This window comes from Lissotriton helveticus, chromosome 4_1 (assembly GCF_964261635.1).
Source record: "Lissotriton helveticus chromosome 4_1, aLisHel1.1, whole genome shotgun sequence".
Lineage (NCBI taxonomy): Eukaryota > Metazoa > Chordata > Amphibia > Caudata > Salamandridae > Lissotriton > Lissotriton helveticus.
This window is the reverse complement of record NC_136063.1, coordinates 807,553,451-807,578,020: the sequence shown is the minus strand read 5'-3', so window position 1 is coordinate 807,578,020 and position 24,570 is coordinate 807,553,451.

Genomic DNA, 24,570 nt, shown 5'->3' with positions numbered 1-24,570 from the left:
CTTCACAATTGTAGCCAACGCGTTTCGTCCTCCACGGACTTCTTCAGGGCAAATAGAATGAATTCTTCTTAGGATTAAATGTGCGTGTATTCTTCCATCCAGACAATAGCCGCTATTTAATTTTTTTTTCTTCTCTTTTTGAGTGAAAGATACTTCAATTTCACAACCCGGGTCAATCAGGTCAGATAGCCCAAAGTGGCAGAAATTTGGAAAGGTAGTTTAGGCCGGCTCCATCGCGTGGCGTCTCCCGTTAATTAAAAAGTGACAGAACTATTATACATTCTGCTTCTGGAAAAAGAAAATTTACAGATGAGCATACTGGATCAGAAGCGTTGTCTCAAAATCTTCAGTAGGATGCTCAAGAATATTTAATGGTAATTCTAGGACTATTAGAGGAAGAAGATGTGAATATCAATTCATTGTTTGGTTTAACTTATAAATGGACCCATAACTGTGAAGACTGTGATTTACGTCTAGCACTGAAATTCAGAACAATTCCTCTACTTGACATTACCAGATTGTAAAGATGTGCCCTTTGAAGATATAACTTCAAACGCCCATCAAGATATGACCTGTCCAAACTGCAGATTAGAATTTAGGTCAACGTTGTTCCTACAAAGGTATGGAAAATATGTCATAGTCATGCTACAGTGATGCAGAGTGGATGGTGCTAAATTAGGAACTGAAATTACAAACTTTGTAGCTGGAGAAATCTCCATTTCAAAAAGAACTTTCAGAACTATAGCAATCATATTTCATGAAGGAGTTATTATAATCTCTGGGCACTACACAATATATTTAAGATGTCAAACAGGATGGACAGAGTGCAATGACAAACAAGTGACTTTCAAATCAAGACTACCTAAAAAGTTACCAAACTCATATCTGCTATTTCTAGAACTGGTGTATTAAGGAGAATTTAGGATAAGAAAATGTGGTATTGTGTTGAAATATATATGCATTATGTGTTTCTGAGACATTATTCGGCTTATCAGGGGTATTGTCTACAACAAGCTCCTAGAAATTAAAGACTCTTTTCAACTGCAGGAAAGCAATTTATAAACATTTGAGGACTACATTCTGTTACTACAGATACACACTAAATGGAGGTACTATAATACCAGTAGTAGACTTAAGTTGCATTTGAAAAGTCGCTTCACCACTAAAAAAAAGTCCCATTTTGTTTCTGCTACCGCAACTTCTACGTATTACTGTGTTATGTTTTTCATAAAAGAACATTTTATACATCATTTGGCCTAACAGGGGATGATGTTTACGACAGGATATCCAAAAATGAAGACTGCTTCATGATTGTTGGACATTTTGTACCAGATATAAAAATTTCTGAAACAGTTTTACATATAGTTGCCTTCATTAAGGTAGTAAGCTATCAGGAAGCCACTATTAACAAACTTGTAGTGAGTGGAGTGCACAGTAAGACATATTTGAAATGATATTCTGTGCAGATTTTTTTTTTTTTTTTTACAATCCGTCAATAGTTTTTTCCCACTGTATGATGATGATGCTTCATACAAAGCACTGTTGAATGTGAAGAAATTTGAAAGCTTAAAACAGTAAAAAAAGACAGTACAAAATGTATGTATGTTGAATGAAAGTTTTGGAGAACAAAAATTGTGTGTTGTTTTAGTTTCCTAATGTTCAAAATAAAATTCTAATACATTTTTCTCTGTTTATATTTTTTCACAGTGGATGGAGATCGGGATATATTATGTGTATCAAATCACTAATCTCATCCAATCAGCAAGCCACTACCAAGGCCATCATCTAATCACTCAGGTACTGCACTTGCATTCATCTAATCTCCCAGCCACTACTTAGGAAGCCATCCAGTCGCCCAGGCGGTACCCATGGAATCATGCCTTCACTTAGTCACTACTAATTAGGCATGGGCGGATTTTGCGGATCCACGATCCGCGGATTTGCGGATTTTGCGGATTTGTGGATCCGCGGATTTGGGGCGGGGCTTCCATGCGAGTGCACATGCCTCTTGTGTGTTTAAAAGGTCTGAGACTAAACAGAGCAGTAGATAAAGAGACAGAAGCTCCTGGTCACAGGAACAGCAAAGGGATTGCGCTCGTGAAAGTCAAGGATGCAAAGGCCTCTATCCAGCATCACAGCTGATTTTCGACGGTAGATTTGGGAAGAAGGCACACCTGCCCAGCCTCGATGACGAGCACGATTGTTTTTGGGCTGATGAATGAGTCACTGCATTTGCGCTTCAACTAGTTCCAGCGACCATGTGTGTGTTACTATGCAATCGCCCCGAAGGGCGCAGGGGTCCCTTGGGTGAGCTGTCCATCATAGTGGGTCAATGGCGGGAAGACGGTGCACACCGCGAGTGTGTGGGCGGGGCTTCCATGCGAGTGCACATGCCTCTTGTGTGTGTAAAAGGTCTGAGGCCGATGAGAGCAGTAGATGAAGAGACAGACCCTCCTGGTCACAGGAACAGCAAAGGGATTGCGCTCGTGAAAGTCAAGGATGCAAAGGCCTCTGTCCAGCATCACAGCTGATTTTCGACAGTAGATTTGGGAAGAAGGCACACCTGCCCAGCCTCGATGACGAGCACGATTGTTTTTGGGCTGATGAATGAGTCACTGCATTTGAGCTTCAACTAGTTCCAGCGACCATGTGTGTGTTACTATGCAATCGCCCCGAAGGGCGCAGGGGTCCCTTGGGTGAGCTGTCCATCATAGTGGGTCAAATGCGGGAAGAGGGTGCACACCGCGAGTGTGTGGGCGGGGCTTCCATGCTAGTGCACATGCCTCTTGTGTGTGTAAAAGGTCTGAGGCCGATCAGAGCAGTAGATGAAGAGACAGACCCTCCTGGTCACAGGAACAGCAAAGGGATTGCGCTCGTGAAAGTCAAGGATGCAAAGGCCTCTATCCAGCATCACAGCTGATTTTCGACAGTAGATTTGGGAAAAGAAAGCACACCAGCCTGGCCTGTTGTAACTATTTTACGATGGCGCCGGCAAGCTGCCAGCGCCATCCTAAAATAGTTACTAAATTAGCTTCAACAGGAAGCTCTAATAGATAAAATCGAGCACCTGCTTTATTTTATCTATTAGAGCTTCCTGTTGAAGCTAACTTAGTAACTATTTTAGGATGGCGCTGGCAGCTTGCCGGCGCCATCGTAAAATAGTTACAACAGGCCAGGCTTCAACTTTTGCCCCCGGATCCGCCGCTCGCGGATTTGCGAATTCTCGGCAAATTCGCGGGAGTTCGAGGATCGCGAATTTACCGAAAATTCGCAAAATCTGCAAGCGGAACGGATTTTGCGCCCACCACTACTACTAATGCAGTTATGGAATTACATAGGCACTATACTTACACTCTTTCATTCATCCAGCCACTATACTTGTAGTCATCCAGTCACCCAGGCATGGCCTATGGAGTCACCCATTCACTCAGGCAGTACCCATGTAGTCATGCAATCACCCAAGCACTGCACTTGCAGTCATTCATTTACTCAGGCACTGCACTTGCACTCATCCATTCACTCAGGCACCACATGTGTTCTCATCCATTTACCCAGGCACTAGACTTGCACTTATCCATTCAACCAGGCACTACCCAATCACACATCCAATCACCCTGGCACTGCCAATGCACTCATGTTATCAAGCAGGCACTACCCATCCACACATCCAATCACTTACGCATTACCCATGCAGACATGCAATCACCCAGACACTACCCATGCATTCATCCAATCACTCACACATTATCCATGCAGTCATGCAATCACCCAGGAACTACCCATGCACTCATCCAATCACCGAGGCACTACTCATGCATTCATACAATTGCCCAGGCACTAACCTTGTGCTCATCCATTTACTCAGGCACTATCCATGCACTCATGCAATCAAGCAGGTACTACCCATACACATACCTTATCACTTAGTCATTACCTAAGCACTCATGAAATCTCCAAGGCACTACCCATGCACTCATTCAATCACTTAGGCACTACTCATACACTCATGCACTCAGCCAGGCACTATTCATACAATCATCCAATCACTCTGGCACTACCCATACACACATCCAATCGCCCATACACTACTCATACATTCATAAATCACCCAGGCGCTACCTATGCAGGCATACAATCTTCCAAGTAGTATATTTGCACTCATCCAATCAAAGAGGCACTACCCATGCACAAATCCAATCACTCAGGCACTACACTTGCACTCATCTATTCACCCAGACAGTGTACTTGCACTTATCAATTCATTCAGGGACTGCCCTTGCACTCATGCTATCACTCAGGCATTACCCATGAGGTCATGCAATTACCCAGACACTATACTTTTACTCATTCATTCAACCAGACATTGCAATTGCACTCATCCAATCACCCAGGTAGCACACTTGCACTCATTCATTCATCGAGACATCTACACTTGCATTCATCCATTTACTTAGGCACCACTCATTCACTCATTCAATCACCCAGGCACACCCCATGCACTCATCCATTCACCCAGCCACTACCCATACACAGATCTAGTCACCCAGTCACTACCCTTGCACTCATCCATTCACTCAGGCACTGCCCATGCACTCATAAAATCTCCTAGGCACTTCCCGGGCACTCGTTCTGTCACCCAGGCACTGCCCATGCACTCATCCAATCACCCAGGTGCTACCCATGCACTCATCCAGTCACCGAGATACAACACATGCACTCATCCAATCTCCCAGGTGCAACCCATGCACTCATACATTCACCCCGCCACTATTCATGCACTCATTGAATCACCCAGGCACCACCCATGCACTCATGCAATCTACCAGGCACTACCCATGCACTCATGGAGTCACCCAGGCACTACTTATGCACTCATCCAATCAAGCAGTCACTACCCATGCACTCATCTAATCACCAAGGCACTACCCATACACTCATCTGATCACCCAGGTACTACCCATACACACATCCAATCACCTAGGTACAAGCCATGCACAAATCCATTCACTCAGGCACTACCCATGCACCCATCCATTAACTCGGGCACTACCCATTCACTCATTCAATCATCAGGACACAAAAGAGCACTAATCCAATTACCCAGACACTACCCAGGCACTCATCTAATCCCAGGCACTATCCATATACTCATCCATTCACTCGGCCACTATCTGTGCACTCATGAAATCCCCCAGGCACTACCCATGCACTCATGTGATTAACCAGACAATACCCATAGGCACATCCATTCACCCAGGCACTGCCCTTGCACTCATCCATTTACTCAGGCACTACCCATGCACTCTTGCAATCACCAAGATACTATTCATGCACTCATCCAATCACCCTGGCACTTATCATGCACTCATACAATCACTTAGGCACTACCCATACACTCATACAGTCACCCAGGCACTACCCATGCACTCATCCAATCACCCAGGTTCTACCTATGCTCTCATTGAATCATTTAGGCACTCCCCATGCACTTATTCAATCTCCCAGGCACTACCCATGACCTCATCCATTCACCCAGTCACTATCCAGGTACTTATGGAATCACCCTGGCACTACCCATACACTCATGTAATCAATCAGGCACTAACTATACACCCATCCAATCACCCAGGTACAACCCTTGCACTCATCCATTGCCTCAGGCACTACTCATGCACTCATCCAATCACCCAGGCACTACCCATTCAAACATCCGATCACCCAGGCATTACCATTGCACTCATCAATTAACTCAGGTACTACCCATGCACTCATCAAATCACCAAGGCACAACACTTACACTCCTCCCATTACCCAGGCACTACTTATGCTCTCTTCCAATCATGCAGGCACTACCCAATCACTCACCCAATCTCCCAGACTCTACCCATATAGTCATCCATTCACCCATCCACTATAAGTGCACTCATGGAATCCCCCAGGTACTACCCATTCACTCATCCAATCACCCAGGCACACCCTTACACTCGTCCATTCATTCAGGCACTACCCATGCACTCATGCTATCACCCAGACACTACCCATGTACTCATCCAATCACCCAGGTACTACCCATGCACCATTCTATCAGCCAGGCCCTACCCGTGCACTAATTCAATCACTCAGGTGCTATCCTTGCACTCATCCATTCACAAAGGCACTACCCATGCATTCATGCAATCACCGAGGCAGTACCCATACACTCATCCATTCACTCAAACATTGCCCATGCACTCATGTAATCAATCAGACACTACCCATGCATCCAATCACTCAGGCACTATTCTTGCACTCATCCAATCACTGAGACAAGCAAATCATCCATGCACTACCCTTGCACTCTCCCAGACACTAGTCATACATTCATCCAATCACCTAGCAGTATCCATGCACTCACCCCATCACACATACGCTACCCATGCAGTCATCCAATTACCTAGGCACTACCTTTGTACTTATCCATTCACTCAGGCACTACCCAAGCACTCATCAAATCACCCAGACAGGGCCCATGCACTCATTTAATCACCCAGGCAGTACCCATGCACTCATCCAATCACTCAGGTACTACCCTTGCACTCAATCATTCACTCAGAAACTACCCATGCACTCATCTAATCAACCAGGCACTACCTATATACTCACCCAATTGACCAGGCACTATCCTGCACACTTCCATTCACTCAGACTTTACTCATGTACTCCATCAATTGCCCAGGCACTACCCATGCACTCATCCATTCACCTATGCACTACATTTGCACTTATAAATTCACAATACACTGTATTTACAGTCATCCAGTGATCTATGCACAGCACTTGTACTCATTTATTCACTCAGGCACTACATTTGCAATCATCTATTCACCCAGGCATGTACTTGCACTCATCCATTCATCCAGGCACTGCACTTGCACTCATGCAATCATCTAGGCACTGCACTTGCGATCCTGCCATCATCCAGTCAGTGCACCTGCACTCCTACAATCACTCAGGCATTTCCCAGGCATGCAATGACCCAGGCACTGCACTTACACATGGGCATTCACCCAGGCACTGCATGTGCACTCATCCAATCATCTAGGCAGTGCACTTACACTCATACAATTACCAGACACTGTATTTCTAATCATCCCATCTCCCAGGCATTATACCTGCACTCATTCAATCACCCAGGCACTACACATGCACCCATTCAATCACCCAGGCACTCAACATACAGTTATCTAATTACTCAGAAACTACCCATGCAGTCATGCAATCACTCAGGCACTGCCGATGAAGTTATAAATTCATTCAGCTTTTCTCTTTTTAACAATGAAAGGTGGTTCCTAAAAGAACCATTGTTTTTTTATTTTATATTTTATGTTGCTGTTTTCTTTCCAAAGAAATGTTAAACCTGGTATGAAAAAAAAATAAAACAAGAAGAGGAAACAAGCTACACAAAATAAGGATTGCATGAAAGCAAAATTAACATCTGTGCTCCTTTGCTTCCTTTTTCAGAGCTGGAAATGACTGCTATCCAGCAGTAACTATACTTGAACACTCCATGCAAGACTCAGCCATCCTTCTAAATTCTGGGACCAACCCCACATGATGGCTTTCTACTTCAGCGGGCAACGGGTACTCATTTATTCACTCAGGCACTACATTTGCAATCATCTATTCACCCAGGCATGTACTTGCACTCATCCATTCATCCAGGCACTGCACTTGCACTCATGCAATCATCTAGGCACTGCACTTGCGATCCTGCCATCATCCAGTCAGTGCACCTGCACTCCTACAATCACTCAGGCATTTCCCAGGCATGCAATGACCCAGGCACTGCACTTACACATGGGCATTCACCCAGGCACTGCATGTGCACTCATCCAATCATCTAGGCAGTGCACTTACACTCATACAATTACCAGACACTGTATTTCTAATCATCCCATCTCCCAGGCATTATACCTGCACTCATTCAATCACCCAGGCACTACACATGCACCCATTCAATCACCCAGGCACTCAACATACAGTTATCTAATTACTCAGAAACTACCCATGCAGTCATGCAATCACTCAGGCACTGCCCATGAAGTTATAAATTCATTCAGCTTTTCTCTTTTTAACAATGAAAGGTGGTTCTTAAAAGAACCATTGTTTTTTTATGTTATATTTTATGTTGCTGTTTTCTTTCCAAAGAAATGTTAAACCTGGTATGAAAAAAAAATAAAACAAGAAGAGGAAACAAGCTACACAAAATAAGGATTGCATGAAAGCAAAATTAACATCTGTGCTCCTTTGCTTCCTTTTTCAGAGCTGGAAATGACTGCTATCCAGCAGTAACTATACTTGAACACTCCATGCAAGACTCAGCCATCCTTCTAAATTCTGGGACCAACCCCACATGATGGCTTTCTACTTCAGCGGGCACTTTTTCTCTGAGAACAGGTGCAGCACTAAATGATGTTGATGGTGCCACAGATTCTCTGGCTTTCTTTGCTCTTTTTAAAACATTTTTGTGGTATGTTTTAAGAAGATAGAGCACAGACTTAGTACCACATGCATACTTTTTGTTGGAGCCGATAGATAATGTCTTGCTACTAAGAGAACATTTTTACAAATTTTGCAACTTTCTTAGACTCACTAGATGGGATAGGGAAACATTTCCAAGCTATACTGCTCTTCTACAACAGGGGCTCTTCATCTTGTTCTTATTCTCTTTCCACCTCCTCAATATACTGTTCTGCCTCCTGTTGGAGCTGGTTCTCCTCTGCACCTCCTGCTGACGTTTTCTGCAAAAAAATGAAAAAGTAGCCAACCTCCCCAATGACTTCTCCACTGCACACACACCTGCTCAGATAGTAGTTTCTGCCTCGCTAAAGAAATATCCTCCCATGAGCCCACGGTCTGTCAGTATACACTGCGTAATAGGCCCCCCAGTAGCCTTTCAGTGATCCCTAAATCAAAGGTTGTATCATCTCTGATAGTGGTAGTAAAAGCCACCACAAGGCAGGTGACAGGCGCCTGTGTAACAGAGGGAACACCTCCAGGTAAAGGAAAAGGCCGGAAAAAAGCTAGGGGGGCCCCAAATTAAAAATCACACCATTGCTGAAGTCCTTTTATAAGGTCATCTCTACTAATACTGTGGTGTGTGGGCAGAATAAAACTATAAAGGATAAGGTTGAGATTTTAAATACCGGCGACCATTACTACTTACCACTGATATAGCTGCTCTAGCCACCACTACTCCAGCAAGACCTATGGTCATTGAAAGGAGCCCCCAGCCCTCCTTTAACACCCCTGCTACTGCGGTGAGCTTGCCCCTGTAAGATCACATGGTATCCATTCACCCGTCAGTGGAACTGTCGAACAGCTTTTCAGCGCTGGAGATTCAGAGTTTTGATAAGGAAGATACCCTTGGTATAACTTCAGTGAAGGGGGGTGGGTTCAAATCTGGGCAACAGACGCTAGGAAATCCCAAGCCTCCTCAGCATTCTCCTTTGCCATCCCCACTGTCCACCCAGCCTGCATCCGGGTCAGCCGGGTCATCTGGGTCACCTGGGACGCTGGCTGATATCCTGATGAGCTTGAGAGAAGACATCAGTAGGAGGTTTACCATCTCGGAGGCTAACCAGTCAGCCATCCAGGCTTCCTGCGATGTGCTTGCACAGCAGGTAGAGGAGGTTGCACAGAGAACTGACGCTCTTGAAGCTGAGATTCCAAAAATCAAGGAAGCTCTGCTTCAATGAACAAAATTGCCCAGCAAAACCAGGATTTGAAAGATAACATCGAGCAGCTGGAAAATTATTCCAGAAAAAACAGCTTGAAAATCCTAAATGTCCTGGAAGATCTGGAAGGGAATGATATTAGGATCTTTGTCATTTCACTCCTGAAGGCAACTATTCTGAAAGACTCTGTGGATGTAGGTTTGGACCTGATTGCAGACATTCAATGGGTGCATTGTGACCCATTTAGGAGAGTTCCAGGAAGAGAGCGCCTAGGAAAATGTTGGTGAACTTCCTCACGTATACTACCAAGGAGAAAATATTATCTCTAGCCCTGAGAGCGGGCCATCTTACGTGTAGTTCGTTCTTTGCTGCATTTTCCTTCTCTATCCATTCAGATGTCTCTCACATTACTGCCACAAATCAGTGGGAATTGGGCAAAAGAATGACGATCCTGAATGCACTAGGAGCAAAGACCCAATTGAGATTTCCCGCATCCCTGCGAATCATATGGAACAATCACATGTATAATATGCGCCAACTAGATGAAGTCGACTCCCTGATAGATAAAATCAGAGAGGGAGGCGGGGGAGGAAGTAGTGGTGGAAGTGTAGGTGTTAGTAAGGCTAATCAGTAAAGGTATGCACGGCATAAAAAATGCACCTATCCAAAATATTTAAAATTAAAACAGCAGGGCGAGTGTTATGAGGAAACAGAATAATGATAAGGCCACGTAGCTGGGAAGGGTCAGTCTATCAGCATTAAGCGTAGAATTATTTTCCTATAGCCACACGTCTAGGGGGGTTTCTGTCCAAAGGCATATGCCTAGAGGAAAAGGGAGGGTTATCCAAGGGTGTGGAGGGGTGAGGGGGAGCACGGGTGGGGTTGCAGTGGGAGAAAATATTTAAAATGTCCTCATTTTCCACTATATTTTAAAGAGTAACCTGCCTCCTAGTCTGCCTGGCCTAAGGAGGAAGAGGGGATCGGAGGAGAATCCGGTATAGAATGACGTCTACAAAAATAAAGTTTATGTCATGGAATGTCAAGGGGTTGTGATGCCCTCGAAGACAAAGGCTGATTATGAAATACCTGGAACAATCCTCTGCCCAGGTTTTCCTTTTACAAGAAACTCACCGAGTCATCTTGAGTCTAGAGTTGTCTTAGGTAAATATAAATGGGTTGAGTGCTTTCGCTGCTCTGAGCAGACAATACATAGTAAAGGAGTAGCGGTCTTGATTAGATCTAGCTTAGGTTGCTCCATTAAGTCCCAGTTAACAGATCAATCTGGTAGGTGGATCCTGGTGCAGGTGGTTATAGGGGGCGGGGCGCAATTTGCCATAGTATCTTATTACGGTCCCAATATTGACGACCCAGCTTGTCTTTTCAGAGTGCAGGTCAAACTCGTAGAAGTTACTGTCCCAATAATAATTGGTGGCGACTTTAATGTCCTCCTTCACCCTTCAAAGACAGGTCTAACCATAGCCGATATGTTACAGCTCAGCGTACGCGCCGGGCAATGATTAGTATGATGCACGAGCTAGGGTTGGTAGATCTCTGGAGATTGAGAGGGATGGGGACCAGGTTTTTTCTTTTTTCAGTAAAAAGCATGGCCACTCTTCGAGAATAGACTACATCCTTACTGACAGTTTAGAGCACCTAGTGGATATCTCCATCCTTCCATGTATTCTATCCGACCATGCCCCAATAACTTTCCTATATTTAAGTGGCAAACCGAAACCCCCTCCTAGGTGGACACTAAAAAGGGCAATGTTGTCGAATGAGGAGCTTATAAGTGTTATCAAAACATCGACTGTAGAGTATTTTATTGAAAATACAGGGTCAACATCTCCGGAATATGTTTGAGACGCTTTCAAGGCCATAGTTGGATATGCGCCAAAAATAGGGAAGAAGTGTTAGAACTTCAAAAGGTGGAGAAGGAGATATCAAGGTTGGTAAAAGTTAGATCGAGCTGTTCACCTGATCACCTGCCACAAGTCGTTAGGATTTGGAGAGCCAATAATTGCCCTATAGAGGTAAATTGGATCAAAAAATTAGAGCTCAATGGGCAATCCATAAAATGGAAAATTACGAATATGGTGAAAAGGCAGGAGCCACTTTGGCATGGAAGGTTAGAACCAATAGAGTTAGGAATAACATCAACAAGTTGATTGTAGATGAGACTGGCGTGACCTCATGTGACCAGGAGGAGATACAGAGGTGCCTCCTGTCTTTGTTTTCAAAGCTCTATAAGGAAGAGAGGGTACCTTCCACCGATTTATTCCAAGACTGGCTAAAAAGTAAAGCTTTACCTAGTTTGCCAAGAGAGAGCTGTGACATATTAGAAGGCCCCATTTGGGAGGAAGAAATTAAGAGCAGTTTAAAAAAGATTATAAATAACAAAGTGGCGGGTACGGATGCTCTCCCGGGCGAAGTGTATAAGACCCTGGAAGACGTCATAGTGCCTAGACTTAACAAGCTGTTTAACTTCATCTATATCCCTGAAGGCAGGATCCCCCCGTCATGGAAGGAAGCAATAATAGTGTTAATCTTGAAGCCCGGGAAAGACCCGCTTAGAGCTGACTCGTATAGACCAATCTCCCAGCTGAATGCAGATTATAAGATCTTTACTAGCATTCTGGCTGGGAGGTTGGTCAGGGTTGCCCCCAGCTGATTAACGAAGACCAAAAGTGTTTTCTGCCGGGAAGATGCATTCAAGAGCAAACCTTACAACTAATTGGCTTATAGATCTGGTGGTGGCACGGTCAGAACCATTGGCGGTGGCCGCATACGCCGTTGCCAAGGCATTTGATTGTGTCAACTGGGCGTTCCTTTGGGAGACCCTAAGGGTAATGGGGTTCGGACCATCATTTATATGTACCCTCACTAGGTGATATGTAGGGCCTTCTGCTGTCATTCTCCCTAATGGTTTATTGACATCGAGCTTTAGCATACAAATTGGAACACGTCAGGGGTGTCCCATTTCACCCCTGTTATATAACATCTACATTGAACCCCTGGCCCAAGCCCTGAGACTTGATGTACAAATCACCCCATTTCAGGTATCTGACTACAATTGTAAGCTGGCCCTCTATGCAGATGACCTGCTGGTATACACTAACAACCCAGCAGAGGTGCTCCCCAGGGTGGAAAATACCCTGGACGAGTTTGGCCTGTACTCTGGATACTCAGTCAACCCCTCCAAGACTGAGGTAATGTGCTGGGGCGTCGAGGGGTGGACCGGGTGATGCTGTGGGGATCTTAGGTATTTGGGGATTACCATAAGACAAGATATAGAGGATATCCCCGTGATTAACCTCAGGAAAGTGTCCAAGGAAATTGACCAAATTTTTCTTGAAATGGCAAAATCTCCCCCTCACTATTTATGGCAGGGTAAACCTGGTTAAAATGGTTATCCTGCCTAAGTTGACGTACCTGTTTGGTGCTATTCCCCTAGGCTTTGCCGGGAAACTTCTAGGTAAAATCAAAAGTAAAATAGGGAGTTTCGTCTGGTCAAATAGAAATTCCAGGCTATCCTGGAAGAAGCTAAAACTGAGGCTACTAAAGGGTGGACTTGCCCTTCCAGATGTTTTTTTGTTCTTCCTCGCTTTTCAGTTTAAAAACATTTGTTGCTTACTCTCTAGTCCTGCTGGAACCAACTGGGGGAAGATTTCGAACGTTATGGTCAATTTCGAGGGAAGCAGAACTGGGTTGCTTTACAAATTTAGGACTCCCACATTTTTCAAGAAGGTACAATTAAAAGTAATAAGGTCAGCACTCAGTGTATGGCAAAATATTAAAGCGAGATGGGGAATAACATATTATTCTGATTTTGCCCCAATTTGGGATTCTCCGGGTCTTCCCGTTTGCCTAAATGATAACTTGACCATTCGTATTAAGAGGGCGGTAATTTCGATCTGGTCCGATTTAATATCTTCGGACGGAGTCCACCCATTGGATGTGTTAAGGGCAAAAATAGGCGATTCCTTTTCTTGCTTTAAATATCTGCAAATATGTTCTTAGTATGCTGCTGAGAAGGACCTTATAGATTAAAACTGGGAGATTGAAAACACACTCCAAAATGTAAACCCCAGAAAGAAGGAGTTAGGGCTATGGTATAGGTGTCTTCTTGATGCAGAGGACGCATATCTCCCTCCCCTCTATACAGTATGGAATCCATCTATCCTGGAAGGTGCATCTGTTAATCTTTATTTTCCTTCTCTCCAAAACCTATACAAGTATGTTAAGTCAGCTTCTTTAAAAAAGAATCACTTCTATGTTATAAATAGGTTATATTACATGCCCAAAAAAATAGCAAGTTTCGCCCCAAATTCATCCCCTAAGTGTCCAAGGTGTGGTTTAGTGGAAGCGGCTGATCAACATATGTTTTTTGATTGTGTTCACTTAAGGGTTGTCTGGCAGAATGTGGAGAGGGCACTGGGGGGAATTTTTAAAGTTAAATTGAATCTTAATCTTGCATTAGTTGTTTTTGGTACCGATAACAACCTTACAAACCGACTTCCTAATAAACTAATGGGTTTATTCCTTTGCTTGATAATAATGGCTCATAGAGAGATTTGTAGGTTGTGGAAAGACCCCAGACCACCGCAGTATGAGAACTGGTTGGGAGTAGCATTCAGCATGGCGAGATTGGACCAGGGGGGGAATATCTGGTTACCACTAATCACCTGGGGTACGGAAATGAGGTTGGTTTAAGCCCTCTAGGTCCAATGATTACACCAAGCATCGCGCAAAAGAAGCTGGCCTGGTTGGCCCAAAAGCGAATGCAAGAGCATGGACCCAGGGCGCCCAGGTAGGAAGAGGGTCTTCATTGTGAAAATTGCAGACGCGTATGGTGAAATGAGGGCGAAAATAAAAAAGGCTGTCTACTCCTTTTGATGATATTGTGCATGGGAATGGACTCTATTGTCAGGTCGTTGCCTGACTTAATGTCATACAAACAGCATTTCAGCCATCCCACTTGTTCTCAATGGGGTTCCCTTATAGACTTTGTAATCCTCCCTTAATGTACCTTAGCGTAATTGTTACTACCCCATCAACTTCCTGCCTTCCTCCCATCTTTCTCACAGCTCCTGCTGTCACACCATGAATAAGACGGAGTACATTATATTAAGTTCAGTGTTAGACATGCATGATTTTTGAGAAAACAGGCCAGGATCGGCCACGTGGTGCAGGAATAAATATGAAAGTCACAGGAGGATTAATGGATTGGCCCACCACAGAGCTAGGATTACAACTTACACTGCAATTAAATGGGAGGCAGCACAGGCCATGTGGCGTAGCAAACAAGTGCAACACAGAAAGTGAACATTTCTCTGTCATTTGTGAACAAGATCTTTTAAGGTGAAGAAGGTGTAAATCAATGTGAATAAAGGTCTGTAATTTTGAATGTAAAATCCTCAAAAAATGTAGAGCTTATTCAAATATCTGGTTCTGGATGTTGAGTTATGTAAGAATCTTCAAATTGGGGCATGATTGCACGTCCCCCTGAAGACAACGATACGTTCAGATGTCTTCACTATTAACTTTCGATGCTACTTTCTGTGCCTACCATGCTGAAATATGAAAGAAGATTTGAGCAAGTTCTCAACTTGTTACAAGAAATAAAGTCTGTTTCCTGTAAGGTGTTTGGATTTCCAGGCCATTACACAGATGTGTCCATCATGGTACGTATTAGTCGATCGGTGTTGAGGAGTAGATACAAAATACATACGTATATGTACAAAATACATACTCTAGATAACCTGAGGACGATCGCACGTCCTCCTGCAGACGACAATACGTTCAGATGTCTTCACTATCAACTTTTGATGCTACTTTCTGTGCCTACCATGGTGAAATATGAAAGAAGATTTGAGGAAGTTGACAACTTGGAACAAGACATAAAGTCTGTTTCCTGTAGGGTGTTTGGATTTGCAGGCTATTAAATAAGGTAAAAAGGAATTGTAAAGTATGAGTCCGTAGAGGGAGCCTGAGAAACGTCAGCCACATGCAAGGAAGGCTACAGAAGCGCAAACTACACACTTCCGACTTGGTGACGTACTTACAAAAAATAAGAACACAGGGCTCTTACGAGGCCCTGTAATTGGAATGAGCAAGTTGACATTTCCTGTCGCTTAACTTGGAAGAAGAATGAAAGTGGCTCTGTACATGAAAGAAGATTTGAGCAAGTTGAAACTTGGCACAAGACGTAAAGTCTGTTTCCTGTAGGGTCTTTGGATTTCCAGCCCATTATACAGAGTGGGAGTGGGAGTCCGGAGTGGGAGCCTGAGAAACAGCTACCACATCCAAGATAGGTAGCAAGTGCGCAAATACCTACTCCCGACTCCGGGTGGTAGGGATGAAACGTATATGATATACGTATGTGGTCATTCAGGTTTACAGTACAACTTGATGCAGAAAATCAGTGTTCGAGTCTCGGAGTTGCATGCACATCCTGTTATTGAAGAGTAATGACGGATTTATGCGTGCCTGAAAATGTATAGTAAATATGGTGCTCCGGTAAATATCTGGTATAGTGTTGGCTTGATTTTGCTCTATATAAATATAATTTTTTTTTAAAAGTGGAATAGCCCACACTGACTGTCACAGGTAAGTTGGTTGCATACGCTATTTATAATTGAATATAAAGTGGTAGGGTGGAGGAGCAGCATTTCACAAACATAATAAATACACAGACACAGATAGATAGTTGAAAAGGGTATGGGCATGTGTATTCAACTCCATTTTATTACGTTATTGTTGGTAACAAGTAGAATAGTAATCATAATATCATATACAGATAGTTAATCATAACGGTTTATGACTTGTGTTGTACAAACGTAGAAACACTGCATGTGAAATAATGTACAGAACATTCTATTGTAAAGGGTTCATGAGTTGTGGTGCACTGAAGTAGGTGCGGTTTGTGTGGAGCCTGTGATGATGCGTGGTTCAGGCAAAGCACACTGGTAAAAATGTGTTTTGACTATTGCATTTTGCCTTAACAAGGGCATGTGGTGATTATTTACGGTGTACTGAGTTAATGGTACGTCTGGTGTTTATTGTGTGCTCACCCTGGGATGATGTGTGGTCTGAGTGGGCTGCGCTTAAACCATTTACTGTTGAATTCTGGAATATATGACCTTTGAGGGGAGGGGGGAAACTAGCATCGATGGTTATCAATTGCTCTGCAAATTAGGTCTACTGATTGCTCTCCATAACAAATTAAATGATTGCCTTTCACGTAGTGCATTCTAACTTTCTCAAAATGGGTACGTATGTCTGGTGGCGATGTTGAAGGTGATGTCCCAAAATTAATTGGTATTGCCGGTGGTGGAGGTACATTTTGCCACAATTTTCTACATTCTTTGTTATCATAGTTCACAGAATGCAATGATTGAAGGAGCTTGCACATACTAGCAGTGTAACAGCACTAATTTTTTGCTGCTTTAAATTAATCGAGGCTGAATTTAATTCTGTCTGTAGTGTAGATGAAAAGGTAAATTGAAGTTGTGAACCCTACTGTGTACAGTGTATATGGAAGCTAGTAGTCAGAACAGTTATAGAACAATGCTTTTTTTCACTTTTTTTAACAAAATATGAATACATACAGAATAATTGTCTCAGCATTAAATGAACCAAGGTTGAATTTCGTACTCTCGATAGTGTAGATGTAAAGGTGAATTGAAGTTGTAAACCTTGCTGTCCGTGTACATTTTAGAGTGGAGTGCATCATCAGCAATCATAGTAGAAGTGGAAGATCGAACATGTATGCTACGTGCATTTGGTTATTCAACTACATCTATAAGTGATATAAAATATATTTTTGAAGGAAGCATACTAAAGGTATTTTGAATAGGTTTTGATAGGTGTTATACTTAGTTTGGTTTCCACTGAGTTAGTGGTACCTGAAACAACAAGGTTCTATGGAGCTTGCGATGATGTGGACTCCGGGCAGGACGTACTGATAGTAATGTTTTTTATCTTGTGAATTCTGGCTTAGTAAGGGCAAGTGGTGATTTTGTGTAGGTTTGAGGGAGGTGACTTTATTTGGTACTGCACTTTATAGGTAATGAATGAAGAATCAGTTAAATTCTGCCTGAATACGGCCATGTGGTGATGGCAGGAGGCAGCGGTAAGCAAGAGCCCATGACTAAGTAACATTGATTACAGCTGCACAATATTGGTAATTTAGTGTGTGTGAACGCAGCAATGATAAGTGGTGGAAAGAGTTAGTGGCACCTGAAGCAACAAAGTTCTGTGGAGTCTGTGATGGTGCATGGTCCAAGAAGGACTCACTGGTAGCAAAGTCTTTAAAATCAAGTTGTCTAATAAATATTGGTTGTCCATTCACAGAAGTAAGTTGAAGTATATCTCCAAAAAGTATGATATATTTTCTTCTAAATAAGTCATCTCATTCAATATGGTCACGTGGCGATGATTTCTGGTGCACTGAGTTAGTAATACCTTTGGTGCAGAGCTTGAACGTATCCTGTGATGATGCGCGGTCGGGGGGGGAGGCACAGTAATTGAAGTAATGTCTTTTGTCGATTGAATTCTGCATAAGTTCCATTTAAAAGGGACAGTATGTCTCGCTGTGACATAAAACTGTTCACTCTTCTTTGCGATGATTTATGGTGCACTCTGACCAATGTCTTTTCTCTATTAAATTCTGCTTGAATACAGCTATGTGGCGATGAATTATGGTGCACTGAGTTAGTAGTAGCTTTGGGACTGAGCGTGTACGTAACCTGCAAGGATGCGTAGTCAGGGCAGGCGCACTGGGAGCAATGATTTTTGCCTAGTGAATTTTGCTTTAACAAGGCCACATGGAGATGACTTGTGGTACAGTGAGTTAGTGGTACCTGAAGAACTCAGCTTGTGCTCATCCTGCGATGATTCGTGATTAGGGCGGGTCGCACTGTTACAATGTCTCTTGGCTATTGGAATGCGTCATGTGCAATCACCATTCCACCTGAATCGTGAGCCCTCACAATGTAGATCAAAGGGAGTTGTCAGGACAGATATTGACAAATGCTTTTTTTGTTACAGTTAACAAAATCTGAGGACACAGTACAATTGTCTCTGCCTTAAATAAATCGAGACTGAATTCAATGTTGTTTGTAGTGCTTCTCCGCTTTTGGTTTCAAGTAGTGAAATCTATTGATCGCAGTGTACATTTGAAGGCAGTACTTAGTATAGACATTGAGGAACATTTTTTGTGTCATCCATTAACAAAATTGTCTCTGCCTTACATAAATTAAGGCTAACTTGAATGCTGTCCGTGGTGTAGATGGAATGCTGAATTCAAGTTATGAACTCTGCTGTCCGCAGTGTAGATTGAAGGCAGTTGTGGACATAGACATAGATGAATGCTTTTTGTCACTTATTTAAATAAAATGTGAAGACATATAGTGGAATTGTCTCTGCATTAAATAAATGAAGGCTGAATTTCCCACTGTTGAAACTTTAAGAAAATCTGAGGACATAGTGCAATTGTCTCTGTTTTAAATAAATAAAGATTGAATTCAATGTTTTCTGTAGTGCTGGTGCTCCTGGTATATAGTTGTCAACTATACTGACCGCAGAATAGGTTGAAGGCAGTCCTCAGCACAGATACTAAAGACAAATTTAGATCCAAAACTGAATTCAAGTTGTGAACCCTGCTGTCCGCAGTGGAGACAAAGGCACTAGTCAATACAGACATAAGTCTGCAGTGGTGTGGCGGTGAGTTCACAATCCGCCTGTTTTGAGGAAGCACGCAGTCATGGCGGCAGCCATGTGGCAGGGTGCGGACATTCGCTGTGATGTAGTCTCTTCTCTTTGCAGAAGTGAACCACGCCCAAGGCGTAGACTAATTATTATACTGGGCTCTATTGAGGGCCTGTAATTGGAATTAGAATTAGAATAAAAATCGGCAAGCACATCTATCAAAGGCAGTAGACGCGCAAATTATCCACTGCCTTGTCTGGGAAGTAGTTATCAAAAGGAAAAAGAGGAACCTGCGCAAACAAAACAGTCTGCAACTGGAACAAGTAAACAAAAAAAAAATTAACGGCGGAAGCAACGGTGCTCATGTTTGCGCCTGCAAATCAAATCAATGGACTGTTCTCCATACCATAATGTTTTCTTGCAAAATTTGCAAAGAATAATAAGGTCTGCAATATTGGGACGTATGTCCAGATGCGGAGTTGATGGTGCTGTGGAAGTGCTGGCTACATCTCATCTGGTGGAGGGGCTTCCTGCAGCCTGTTGCTTGCAACTCTCACATAATTGTGGGGATGAAGAGTCTTCACATGCTTTACCATGCTGGCAGTGCCAAATAATTAGGAAAAACAGGATCTTTAGTTGCGTTAAACGAATCTTCGTAGCTCTGAAAATCTCCAAGTAATTCCCATTCTGAATGCCATGGCTTGAAGAGTTGCAAAAGAGCTAAATAGTAAAATTCCCTTTTGTCATGAGTATCGCAACTCAGTTTTTGAAGATTAATCAAATGTCCTTTTCTTTGTTTCACCAAACATCCTTCAGAACCAATCACAGCATATATACCATTATTGATGTTTTCTGTAATATTCCATTTAAAAGTATAGTTTTGCAGAATTTCATAGAGACAATTGTTCTCAAGATGATGACTTCTATTTCGATATTATGTATCCAACATATTTGTTTTCACAATATCTGTACTTTCTGGCTCTTTTTCAGCTAAATATTACATTTATTGGACAGATTTAAGTACTCGATTTTGTGTTGCGGCAAGACCTAGACTCACCCAAATGATTGTTCTAGATTTGGAGATCTACTACAACTTACTCCTGTAAAAGAACAACCAGTATTTAAAACACTTTCGCATGAAGATACCAGAAAGTCTTTGGGTAGCATTGGAAATGTTAACATTTGGTCATATTTTGAATATAAGGAACTTATTACAAATATGCGACAAGCAAATTATGCTGATTATGGAACTATTTTATAAGATATAAGAATTGGAAAAGTGACTGAACATGACAAAGAAGCTTTACAGAGACGATTACTTTCTAGTTTGTTTCAAAATGAAAATATCGTTCCTGAGAAAATATATATGAGAATTGCAGAAAACAAATCCGTAATCTGGTTAATGCCAACATTGCATGAATGTTCTATATTCAATGATGAAATTTTAAAGTTGGAAAATGAAGAAATTATAAAATTGGAAGCTATTGATAAAATAGAGCATGAAGGAATCACTATTGTTTTGACAGAAAAGTTGAAGAGGAAATTGGATTCTTTAGAGAAATTGATATCTAAAACTGCTGGTTTAGAAAAGAATCTATATGCATGTATAAACTGTCGGGTAATTTTACTACGTAATTTGAATGTGGAAAAAGGTATAGTAAATGGAGCAATGGGTAAAGTTGTTCATTTCGTTAATTATCTAAATAGAGATGGTATTGAATTTTTGAAAATCAAATTTGATCAAATTGAAGAAGTCCAACAATTTAGTCGTTGTTCTGCTTGGTTTTTGCAACCTTCTTAAAATGGTTGCTTCGGGCTGTTGACTTATGTAAGAAACTGCAAACAGTGTCAATATCTGGGACATTATCAGTGTCAGCATCTATTCTTGGAATGTTGAGCTATTGATTAACATGTGTCCTCCTGCCTACCCCGCCAACACCTGTAGTTGTTTCATGTTATTATCTATTTCAGATACGCATTGACAACTCTATCTTACACATACTTACTCCATTATCAAACTCGTGTGTGAATAGAAACAATGGAGTCGATGCCCACACAGAATAAAAAAAGAAGAGGAGGAGTGACCTTACTCCCAACTTGAAAGACTTCTTCAAAGAAATACTACTTATGATAATCCGGACACAATAATAGATGGCAGGAGTATGCAGAACATGTAATTTTACAGCTGGCATGCGATCACATCTTTACTTTCTTAATACATACGTTTGTTCCATTTGTAACCTGAAAAAGGTAAGTAAGATCTTACATTCGTTTTGATACATTCAAAGTGGACCCATCAACAGCATTCTAAATATTGAGCCTGTTGGGAAGAAAGTGAAAATTAATTGGTTACTCTATTTGAATTGTGTAAAGGTCAATAGCTTTTTGTTATGCTAACTTAAATTTATTTACATAGTAAACATAGTGAACTGTCCTCAGTCAGTGGCAAAGTGGTGTTGAGTCCATTAGTAGGAAGGGTGCATAGCCAACGAACCAAGATGGTGGACGCAACTCAGAATAGATCCTTACCATAAAGTTTTCCGTATAAATTGCTGAAGCTTTTTGGTTGCAGACACCACAATACTTTTCAACAGACTATAAATGTAAAAAAGAGGTACATTAGCGCATCATAATAGCAATGTTAACCATTTAAAACTTAATTTGCAATATATTGTACATGTTTCCAAGTGTTTTCAAATCAAGGAAATGAGACAGTCACAGCTGTTCCAAAGAAATTGTAATGGCTAGAGAACGAACATAATTGAAATTTCACAAACATAATGAAAATGACAATAACAATAACAATTGTTCGCAATAGGATTAGAGTTGAAAAGCAATCATAGGTTTCAGAGCAACCGCGTTAGGACCATAGTAGTGGTCAGACAAAATTATATGCGAATAGCAATATGCTTCCGACGGGCACTATAGATTCGTTCGGTAGACGTTCACAAATGTCATCCCTAAAAACCTTCTTTGCTATTTACGAGTATTGTAAAGAAGTAAGCTATTAAGATAAAGTAATGTATCTTTAAGAAATTAAGATTTTAAAAAAACATAATGGAAGTATCATTACTAGCATGCAAAAAACACCACAATTGTAGCTGTCCTGTTGCTTTTGGTTACATTCTACGACTAACTACCATTGGTCATAGTCGGGACGCTTCAATTGCTGTAGGAAAACCCTTTAGAGACATACGAATTGTTATGTTAAATATTTTGCTTTTTTTAATTTCATAAAGAGAAATCATATTGACAATTTTATACTTATGCAATATAAGAAATAATAAAGAGATAACAGATTTTTTTAGAGAAAAGTTACCTTCAATTTAACAAAAACTCTTGATGGGTCTGAATTTTGTTACCCAGTCAATCATGAACGATTATTGTCTTGGTTAAAAGTTTCAAAATCTATAAAAAAAAAATCATTATAGAAATAAGATTTATAGTATGGAGAGTTTACATTGTATGGTACAGATGTCTACTCTAGATACATTACAAAATTATTTAAAAATATTAGCCTTTAAATTATTTGAAAAAAAAATGTAGGCAGTTTAAACTATTACAACCAGTCATATTTTCCAACAATAACTTTCAAAACGGACTGATAAATGTTGAAAAACTTGCACTTACCAGAAGTATCCAATGACAGCCAGTATTTGTCGGGCAAAGAACAATGTCCATTTTCTGAAAAGGTACCTGTAGAGTTAAAAATGCAATCATGAATAACTTTACATTACAACCCAAATACATACGTTTAGACTTACAACTATTTGAAAGCGTGAATATCAATGCAATATATATTCAAAATAAACAAACTTCCCTTGAAAAACATCTTACATTTGTCATAGTCTTCTAAACGTTACTCAAATCTACTCTTAAACATTAATTCAAAGAATCATTAACTTTCAATATTCCTTTGCACCTGTAACACTGAAAAGTCACATAACAGTTATGAATATTTACCCCAAAAGCAGAAGAACAATATTTGCTCAGGAATATACAGGACGACACTGTTGCTGAGATTGCTAAACACTAAGGTTAAAATAAAAGGTTTTCAGCACACATATTGATGAAGAATTATTATTTATGGCTAGGTAACTGGAACATCATTACACCACACATCTAAATTATGTCTCATTACTTAAAAAAAGGTACCCTTTAATAGAGTACCTTTCACGCTCGATCCATGCTTCTGGACTTTAGTGAACTCATCAGGATAAACATTACGGCTTACATAATCCAGAAGCTCTTCTACAACAGAATTGACTACTGGAGAGAAAAGGAACTACTGGGGAAATAAGAGCACAAATTTATTTACAAAAAACATCCTATGGCAGCGTGTTTTTACATGTTCCCTAAAATACACAAAGACAAAAGCAATCTACCTGGTAGGCCTATAGTATCTGCCATTGGGAGTCTACTAGAGAACACATCTATTTTTCTGGACTCTTTTCTCTTCCCATATGTCCTTAGCCTCCCCTCATATTGTAGAGACAGCATAGACTTCATCAACATAATAGAGGGGATCACATGGCAGAAAGAGTTTTGGCTGGTGACAACAGATGTGGTGTCACTATGCACCTGTATAAAACACGAGGATGGCATCAATGCCTGCAGGTATTTCTTTAGAGACAGATCAGTTTTTCTGTATGAACAAACTTACATGCTCATTGAAATGTTGACCCTCTGTCCTAACAATAACCTATTCTTTTTGAGGATAGGTGGTATAAACAAAAGATCGGTACCGCCATGGGAAGCTGCTTTGCGCCAAGCTATGCCTGTATGCTAATGAAATGGTGGGAGGAACAAGTGGTGTGGAGCGATGTGAATGAATACTTGACTCAACACATTGTTTTCTGGACCCGATACATTGATGACATTTGCATGATATGGGGTGGCAGTAAACCTGACTTGGATGAATTCCTTAAGAGACTGGGGCAGAATGAAGTCAATCTCTGCTTTACACACAAATGTGACCAGCAGGAAATGGATTTTCTGGATGTAGGTATACACATAGTGGAGGAGATATTGTTCACTACTCTACACAGAAAGGCCACTGCAGGGAACAGTCTCTTACATGCCAAGAGTCATCAACCCCCTAAACTAAAATGGAGCATCACATACGGAGAGCTTATAAGAGCCAGAT